This window comes from Zeugodacus cucurbitae, chromosome X (assembly GCF_028554725.1).
Source record: "Zeugodacus cucurbitae isolate PBARC_wt_2022May chromosome X, idZeuCucr1.2, whole genome shotgun sequence".
In the NCBI taxonomy this organism is placed as follows: Eukaryota; Metazoa; Arthropoda; class Insecta; order Diptera; family Tephritidae; genus Zeugodacus; species Zeugodacus cucurbitae.
Window position 1 is genome coordinate 2,846,799 of NC_071672.1, and position 10,029 is coordinate 2,856,827.

A 10,029-nucleotide genomic window follows, 5' to 3' on the forward strand; every position below is an offset into this window, starting at 1 on the left:
TTCCCGCATTTTGTTTTATTGAAACTTCCCCTCAACAAACCACAAATTACTGGCACGTTAACTTTGAATGGGGATTCCCCAAATTAAATTTGTTTGAATTGCGGTTGGCCTGTCAGGGATGGTAGTTCACCACTTTACCAACACTAAAAATGTGCAGTGATAAGAAGTTAACCATTTTTGACGGTAGAAAAGCCCTATTCAAATAGCGCGGGAATTCCCGCAATTGTTTTATTGAAGGAAACATGAATGACGGGAATTCCCGCAATTTACGCGAATGTGCTAAATATGATTTATATCTCATTTTCATTCGCTAATTAATTTTTGCAATACAGGTCAAGAATCAACAAAAAAAAGTCAGTGCGATGAATTTTTATTCGTACCGATTGATGATTCGCCCTCAAGAAACAAATTTTATTTTGCGATGCAATCAACTTTCGCATCAATATAGCGTCGATATGTACGCCAAAATTTAAAGTGAGCAATTAAATTTCATCCGTTACAATCAAGCCCGATTAAGATCAGAGGAATACATACATTTGCGTGACGCAATAATCAATGATGTAAATGTGAATGATATCGACCGTTTAACAATTTTACCATCATCATATGTTGGTAGCCCACCTCATATGCATGAATATACGCAAGATGCGATGACATATGTACGAAATTATGGACGACCGGATCTATTCATAACATTTACGTGCAACCCGAAGTGGGTCGATGTGTCTGATTGTTTACTTGATGGTCAGGTGCCAAAAGATCGGCATGACATAACTGCCCGTGTATTCCATCAAAAATTGAAAAAATTAATGGATCTAATTGTCAAAATCCGTGTATTTGGAGAAGTGCGGTGCTTTATGTATACCATAGAGTGGCAAAAAAGAGGCTTACCTCACCCACATATTTTGATTTGGTGCGTAAACAAAATAACCCCTGATATGATTGATACCATCATATCGGCCGAATTTCCAGATCAAACCATCGACTCAGGATTATTCGAAGTTGTCACGAAAAATATGATTCACGGTCCCTGTGGTGATATTAATCGAAATTCACTTTGTATGATTGATGGTAAATGTTCGAAAAGTTTTCCAAAGCAATTGATTGCTGAAACAATTACAGGAGATGATGGATATCCACAGTATCGTCGACGATCAACTGAAGACAACGGTAAATTAACTGTAATTAAAATTAAAAATCAAGATGTTGAAATCGATAACCGGTGGATAGTTCCGTACTCACCGATGCTGTCAAAAATGTTCAACGCTCACATCAACGTAGAATATTGCAATTCTGTAAAATCAATCAAATATATTTGCAAGTATGTGAATAAGGGCAGCGATATGGCTGTTTTTGGAGTGGCTCCTGAGAATAATCATAACGAAATTTTGCATTACCAAATGGGGCGCTATATTAGTAAGAATGAGGCTGTATGGCGTATTTTATCGTTTCCAATTCATGACAGACATCCGGTTGTTGTACATTTGGCAGTTCATCTTGAAAACGGCCAACGTGTTTACTACACTGCTGCAAATGCCGAACAAAGAGTAGTAGAGCCACCAGTAACTACACTGACAGCTTATTTCCAGTTATGTGAAACTGATGAATTTTCCAGGACTTTGCTATATTCGGAAGTGCCTCACTATTTCACATGGAATGCATCAACAAAAAAATTTCAACGTCGCAAACAAGGCACACCTGTTGATGGTTATCCAGGTATTTTTCGAACAGATGCTTTGGGACGCATTTATACAGTTAGTCCAGCTAATGTTGAATGTTTTTACTTGCGACTTTTGTTGGTGAACATACTTGGACCTCAATCATTCCAACATTTACGAACTGTTAATGGTCAATTGTGCGCAACATACCGTGAAGCATGTCAACACTTGCATTTGCTGGAAGATGATACGCATTGGGATGCTACGCTTCGTGATGCATCAATTGTTTCTCCACCAATTCAAATTCGTATGTTATTTGCGATCATAATATCAACATGTTTTCCATCAAATCCACTGGAATTGTGGAATAAATACAAAGAGTTCATGGCTGAAGACATTTTGATTCGACTTCGACATCGTTCCAATGATCCTGCATTGCTGCTGACATTGGAAATGTATAATGTATGTATGTATGTATGTGATTGGCGTTGCAACCGTTTAGCCGGTTATAGCCGAATCGACGATAGTGCGCCACCTCTCTCTCTCCTTCGCAGTTCGGCGCCAGTTGGAGATCCCAAGTGTAACCAGGTCGCTCTCCACCTGGTCCCTCCAACGGAGTGGAGGCCTTCCCCTTCCTCGGCTTCCTCCGGCGGGTACTGCATCGAATACTTTCAGAGCTGGAGTGTTTTCGTCCATTCGGACAACATGACCTAGCCAGCGTAGCCGCTGTCTTTTTATTCGCTGAACTATGTCAATGTCGTCGTATAACTCGTACAGCTCATCGTTCCATCGTCTGCGGTATTCGCCGTTGCCAATGTTCTGAGGACCATAAATCTTGCGCAAAATTTTCCTCTCGAAAACTCCTAGTGTCGTCTCATCTGATGTTGACATCGTCCAAGCTTCTGCACCGTAAAGCAGGACGGGAATGATAAGTGACTTGTAGAGCTTGATTTTGGTTCGTCGAGAGAGGACTTTACTGTTCAATTGCCTACTCAGTCCAAAGTAGCACCTGTTGGCAAGAGTTATTCTGCGCTGGATTTCGAGGCTGACATTGTTCGTGTTGTTGATGCTGGTTCCCAGGTATACGAAATTATCTACGACCTCGAAGTTATGACTGTCAACAGTGACGTGGGAGCCAAGACGCGAATGCGCCGACTGTTTGTTTGATGACAGGAGATATTTCGTCTTGTCCTCATTCACCTCCAGACCCATTCGCTTCGCCTCCTTATCCATGCGGGAAAAAGCAGAACAAACGGCGCGGTTGTTGCTTCCGATGATATCAATATCATCGGCGTACGCCAGAAGCTGTACACTCTTGTAGAAGATTGTACCTTCTCGGTTTAGCTCTGCAGCTCTTATAATTTTTTCCAGCATCAGGTTAAAGAAGTCGCACGATAGTGAGTCACCTTGTCTGAAACCTCGTTTGGTATCGAACGGCTCGGAGAGGTCCTTCCCAATCATGACGGAGCTTTTGGTGTTGCTCAACGTCAATTTACACAGCCGTATTAGTTTTGCGGGGATACCAAATTCAGACATCGCGGCGTAAAGGCAACTCCTTTTCGTGCTGTCGAAAGCAGCTTTAAAATCGACAAAAAGGTGGTGTGTGTCGATCCTCTTTTCTCGGGTCTTTTCCAAGATTTGGCGCATGGTGAATATCTGGTCAGTTGTCGATTTTCCAGGTCTAAAGCCACACTGATAAGGTCCAATCAGTTTGTTGACGGTGGGCTTTAGTCTTTCACACAATACGCTCGATAGAACCTTGTATGCGATATTTAGGAGGCTGATCCCACGGTAATTGGCGCAGATTGTGGGATCTCCCTTTTTATGGATTGGGCAGAGCACACTGAGATTCCAATCGTCAGGCATGCTTTCTTCAGACCATATTCTGCAAAGAAGCTGATGCATGCACCTTATCAGTTCTTCGCCGCCGTATTTGAATAGTTCTGCCGGTAATCTATCAGCCCCCGCTGCTTTGTTGTTCTTCAAGCGGGTAATTGCTATTCGAATTTCTTCATGGTCGGGTAATGGAACATCTGTTCCATCGTCATCGATTGGGGGATCGGGTTCGCCATCTCCTGGTGTTGTACTCTCACTGCCATTCAGCAGGTCGGAGAAGTGTTCCCTCCATAATCCCAGTATGCCCTGGACATCGGTTACCAGATTACCACCTTGGTCTCTACATGAGGATGCTCCGGTCTTGAAGCCTTCGTTAAGTCGCTTCATTTTTTCATAAAATTTTCGAGCATTCCCTCTGTCTGCCAGCTTCTCAAGCTCTTCGTACTCACGCATTTCGGCCTCTTTCTTTTTTTGTCTGCAAATGCGTCTCGCTTCCCTCTTCAGCTCTCGGTATCTATCCCATCCCGCACGTGTTGTGGTCGTTTGCAATGTTGCGAGGTAGGCAGTCTGTTTTCTCTCCGCTGCGAGACGGCACTCCTCATCGTACCAGCTTGTTTTTTGTCGTTGCCGAAAACCAATTGTTTCGGCTGCAGCGGTACTCAGTGAGTTTGAGATGCCGTTCCACAGTTCCCTTATACCGAGATGCTGATGAGTGCTCTCAGAGAGCAGGAGTGCAAGTCGAGTAGAGTATTTCGTGGCTGTCTGTTGCGATTGCAGCTTTTCGACGTCGAACCTTCCTTGTGTTTGTTGACGGGCATTCTTTGCTGCACAGAGGCGGGTGCGTATCTTCGCTGCGACCAGATAATGGTCCGAGTCTATATTTGGTCCTCGGAGCGTACGCACGTCTAAAACACAGGAGACATGTCTTCCGTCTATCACAACGTGATCGATTTGGTTCCGCGTGTTTCGATCAGGAGACAGCCAAGTAGTTGATGTATTTTCTTATGCTGGAATCTGGTACTACAGACGACCATATTTCGGGCCCCAGCGAAGTCGATCAGCCTCAGGCCGTTTGGCGATGTTTCGTCATGGAGGCTGAATTTTCCGACTGTTGTGCCAAAGACACCTTCTTTACCCACCCTGGCGTTAAAATCACCAAGCACGACTTTTACATCGTGGCGGGGGCAGCGCTCATAGGTGCGTTCTAGGCGCTCATAGGAAGCATCTTTGGTCACATCGTCCTTCTCTTCCGTTGGGGCGTGGGCGCAAATCAGCGATATGTTGAAGAACCTCGCTTTGATGCTGATTGTGGCTAGACGTTCATCCACCGGGGTGAATGCCAGGACTCTGCGACGGAGTCTCTCTCCCACCACAAATCCAACACCAAATTTGCGCTCCTTTATATGGCCGCTGTAGTAGATGTCACAAGGACCCACCTTCTTCCGTCCTTGTCCCGTCCATCGCACTTCTTGGAATGGCGGTGATGTCAGCCTTAAGTCGTATGAGGACATCAACCAGCTGGGCAGAGGCACCTTCCCAATTAAGGGTCCGGACATTCCAGGTGCATGCCCTTATATCATTATCCTTAAAACGTTTGCAGGGGTCGTCATCAAAAGGGGGGTGTCTCATCCGAGGCTTTCGTAGATTTTTCATTGGGGGGTGTTTTTATGTGGTGGGTCCCAAACCCTACGCACAACCGCATAAGCGGGCTTCGCCTTCTCACTTTAGCTCGCCTTCAAACGGATGTCTGTTGGCTACCCAGAGGATACTTGATCTAAAACCGGAAGTCGTGAGCTGCTTGAACCATGTGGAGAAGAATCGTTTCTGGCCACTCCCAAGTGAGTGACAATCAAAAACTTTCCTCACTTGCGTGAACTTCTACACATGATCCCATCCTCCATAATGGAGCCTTGATAATGATGGAAGATTTGTGCTTTACGATTGCAAATAAGGCATTAGGGCAATTAGAATTGACTCCACCAAATCGTCCAATGCATGATTTATTTGAACGAGAATTGCAACGCGAACTGCAATTCGATCGTAATGAATTGCGTGCGTTCGTACAAACGTATACTCCACAATTAAATGATCAACAAAAATATGTATATGACACAGTGATGCAAACTGTCAATGACAACACTGGTGGATTATATTTTTTGGATGCACCTGGCGGCACTGGAAAAACATTTTTGATTTCATTAATACTGGCAACGATTCGGTCGGAACAAAAAATCGCATTGGCACTTGCTTCTTCCGGAATTGCAGCTACATTACTTGATGGCGGCCGCACAGCACATTCCGCCTTGAAATTGCCATTGAACATGCAAGCAATTGAAACACCAACATGCAATATTTCAAGGAGTTCTGGAAACAAACATCCATTATTTTATGGGACGAATGTCCAATGGCCCATAAAAAATCTTTGGAAGCCTTAAATCCAACATTACAAGATTTGAGACGGAGTTTACAGCTGTTTGGCGGTGCATTAATATTGTTATCTGGTGATTTTCGTCAAACGTTGCCTGTTATTCCGAGATCAACACCAGCTGATGAAATTAATGCATGTTTGAAATGTTCATTTTTGTGGGCACACGTACAAATGCTTTCGTTGACGACCAATGCGTGTGCGTTTTCAAAATGATTCTTCAGCACGTGAGTTTTCAAAGCAATTGCTGAAGATTGGCGATGGAAAAATGGCAAGTGATCAAAATTGCTTTATCACGTTACCGAATAATTTTCAATAATTGTATCATCAAAAGAAGAACTCATTGATCGCGTTTTTCCAAATATTGCTCAAAATTATAATAACCATGATTGGTTACGAGAACGTGCAATTTTAGCACCAAAAATTGTCAATGTCAATGAAATCAATTTCCACATCCAGGAAGAATTACCAGGTAATTCGGAAACGTATAAATCCATTGACACTGCTATGTATGATGAAGACGTAGTCGTTTATCCGGTTGTATTTTTAAATTCTTTGGAACCAGAAGAAATTGATGCCAAATTTAATTCAAGCAACAATTCTCACTGGCAAAGCAAAATTGTACTAATACCGCGCATCCCATTAATACCAACGGACAACGTCTTCAATTTCCTGTTCGGCTATCTTTTGCTATGACCGTCAACAAAGCCCAAGGGCAAACGCTCCAGGTGTGTGGAGTTAATTTAGAGGAAGCTTGCTTTTCTCACGGTCAACTGTACGTTGCATGTTCAAGAGTTGGAGCCACGAAAAATTTGTTTATTTATGCACCACAAAATAAAACAAAAAATGTTGTGTATACAATTGTATTTAATTGAATATTGCTTTTATTTTTCATTATTGTGTTAAGAAATCAAATCTTTTAAGCAATAAATTTTTTGCGTAGAGAAGTCCGCCGGGTAACGCTAGTTTATTATAAAATTTCGTTCAAATATGAGGTTTTCAAGAATATATTTTCTATATTTCTTTTTATGCTATTAATATTATGGATTGAAAAATACAATCCAGTAATATACCATGTGCTTAAATTCTATTAATTGCCTAAAAGAATAAGCAACTAATTTAACATAGTCTTACAACCCTCAACCATATGTAGTCCAAGCAGCACTTTAAAATTAATTAAAGTACATAACAGCATGGACTGCAATATGCGTTCAAAATGTCGATGTGCATGTGTCCTGCAGTTCACACGATGACGCACAGTTAGCTGCGTTCTTCATTGACCCATGAGCCGAGTGATCCACCGCTTAGAGTGATAATTATTTGTTTATTTTAATTTAACGTCAAGAGTTTTTAATTTATTGAAAGAATAAGAATTATATTACATTTCGTTTTCGTATGTTATATAAATTATTTTAAAACATCTTTCAATAAATTGTAATTTTCAACCCAAACATTTACAAGTTGCGCATGTCTTAGTCCAACAAAAACAGTAATTCCTTTTTTATTACATTTTAGTTAATTTCTATAAATTTTTAAGGAATTAAACACGTTAATGAGAACAAATTAACTTATCATTTATATTATTTTCATAAATAATAAGTACAACTATATATGTTTAAAGGTTTGTTGCGTTCAAATACAATGTATCCGATATAATTTTCATTATACTACAATACAAGGAGTAAAAAAAAAGAAAAAAAAGAAAAACATTTAAATAAATGAATGAAAAGAAAAAAAAAATATTTTTTTTTATTCTTTTTTTGTTTGTTTTTTTATAATTTTTACGGATAGGAACACAATAATGATCCTTCCGCAGGTTCACCTACGGAAACCTTGTTACGTCTTTTACTTCCTCTAAATAATCAAGTTCGGTCAACTTTTGCGAAACAACCGTGAAACACAAGGCGTCACAGTGATCACGTCCGGAGACCTCACTAAATAATTCAATCGGTAGTAGCGACGGGCGGTGTGTACAAAGGGCAGGGACGTAATCAATGCGAGTTAATGACTCACACTTACTGGGAATTCCAAGTTCATGTGAACAGTTTCAGTTCACAATCCCAAGCATGACAGTGGTTCAGCGGTTTACCCGGACCTCTCGGTCTAGAAAATACAGGTTGATACTTTTATTGTAGCGCGCGTGCAGCCCAGGACATCTAAGGGCATCACAGACCTGTTATTGCTCAATCTCGTTACTGCTAGACGCAATTTGTCCATTTAAGAAGCTAGTGTCCTTATAATGGGACAAACCAACAGGTACGGCTCCACTTATATAAACACATTCAAACACTTGCACATTCAAGATGAACTCATGAACGAAGGCTATATAAGCTTCAACACCATAATCCTGAAAGCATCTATTTAATATATTTGAGTCTCGTTCGTTATCGGAATTAATCAGACAAATCACTCCACGAACTAAGAACGGCCATGCACCACCACCCATAGATTTGAGAAAGAGCTATCAATCTGTCTTACACGCTTATGTTCGGACCTGCTAAGTTTTCCCGTGTTGAGTCAAATTAAGCCGCAGGCTCCACTCCTGGTGGTGCCCTTCCGTCAATTCCTTTAAGTTTCAGCTTTGCAACCATACTTCCCCCGGAGCCCAAAAGCTTTGGTTTCCCGGGAAGCGACTGAGAGAGCCATAGTAGTAGCTACACCCAATTGCTAGCTGGCATCGTTTATGGTTAGAACTAGGGCGGTATCTGATCGCCTTCGAACCTCTAACTTTCGTTCTTGATTAATGAAAACATCTTTGGCAAATGCTTTCGCTTAAGTTAGTCTTACGACGGTCCAAGAATTTCACCTCTCGCGTCGTAATACTAATGCTCCCAAACTGCTTCTATTAATCATTACCTCTTGATCTAAAAACCAATGAAAGTAGAACAGAGGTCTTATTTCATTATTCCATGCACAAAATATTCAGGCATTTGGAGCCTGCTTTAAGCACTCTAATTTGTTCAAAGTAATTGTACCGGCCCACAACAACACTCGATGAAGAGCACTGAAGCAGGTTTAAATAGGAGGGATATATAAAAAATACATTGTATTAATTACATATAAGAACTCCACCGGTAATACGCTTGCATACATAAGGTAATGTACATACCACAATTATAGCTGTACTACCCGTATGAAGCACATATTCAACTACGAACGTTTTAACCGCCACAACTTTAATATACGCTATTGGAGCTGGAATTACCGCGGCTGCTGGCACCAGACTTGCCCTCCAATAGGTCCTTGTTAAAGGATTTAAAGTGTACTCATTCCAATTACAGGGCCTCGGATATGAGTCCTGTATTGTTATTTTTCGTCACTACCTCCCCGAACTGGGAGTGGGTAATTTACGCGCCTGCTGCCTTCCTTAGATGTGGTAGCCGTTTCTCAGGCTCCCTTTCCGGAATCGAACCCTGATACCCCGTTCCGCGTTGCAACCATGGTAGTCCTAGATACTACCATCAAAAGTTGATAGGGCAGACATTTGAAAGATCTGTCGTCGGTACGAGACCATACGATCTGCAAGTTATCTAGAGTTCAACCAATATAACGATCTTACGATCGCTTGGTTTTAGCCTAATAAAAGCACACGTTCCAAAAGGTCCGTGTTTATTTTGCATGTATTAGCTCTAGAATTACCACAGTTATCCAAGTAACTGTTAACGATCTATGGAACCATAACTGATATAATAAGCCTTTTGCGGTTTCACTTTTAATTTGTTCGTACTTAGACATGCATGGCTTAATCTTTGAGACAAGCATATAACTACTGGCAGGATCAACCAGAATAATATTTTTTATTCATTTATATAATATTTTTTATACTATATAAATTTTTATAATGATATTTTCAATATTTGAAAATTAAGACACGACATATACAAAATGCAAAGAAGAACGAAATCGCGACAATAAATAATTATGAAATTTCTTTTACTACGATTGATTAAAAAATTCACTTCATTTCATTTAATTTCATATTATTGTATTATTTATTGCGGTCTTATTCGGACTTTGAGATTGTATCTTATCGTGAGAAAGAATTTTCGTTCTCTATACATATATAATATAATTATTAATGTAAGGACGATGTTTCTTCTTGTATTTGTT

The 10,029-nt window shown here is 40.8% G+C and overlaps 1 non-coding gene and 1 pseudogene across 1 annotated transcript; both read right to left on the reverse strand.

Annotated features, from left to right (window-relative positions):
- Positions 1–7,052: 7,052 nt before the first annotated feature.
- On the reverse strand, positions 7,053–7,231 carry LOC128923219 (5.8S ribosomal RNA; annotated as a pseudogene).
- A 487-nt stretch (positions 7,232–7,718) lies between these two features.
- Positions 7,719–9,708, reverse strand: LOC128923334 (small subunit ribosomal RNA). The gene has a single exon (XR_008472301.1). It is a non-coding gene; the product is annotated as a small subunit ribosomal RNA (ribosomal RNA).
- Positions 9,709–10,029: the final 321 nt, after the last annotated feature.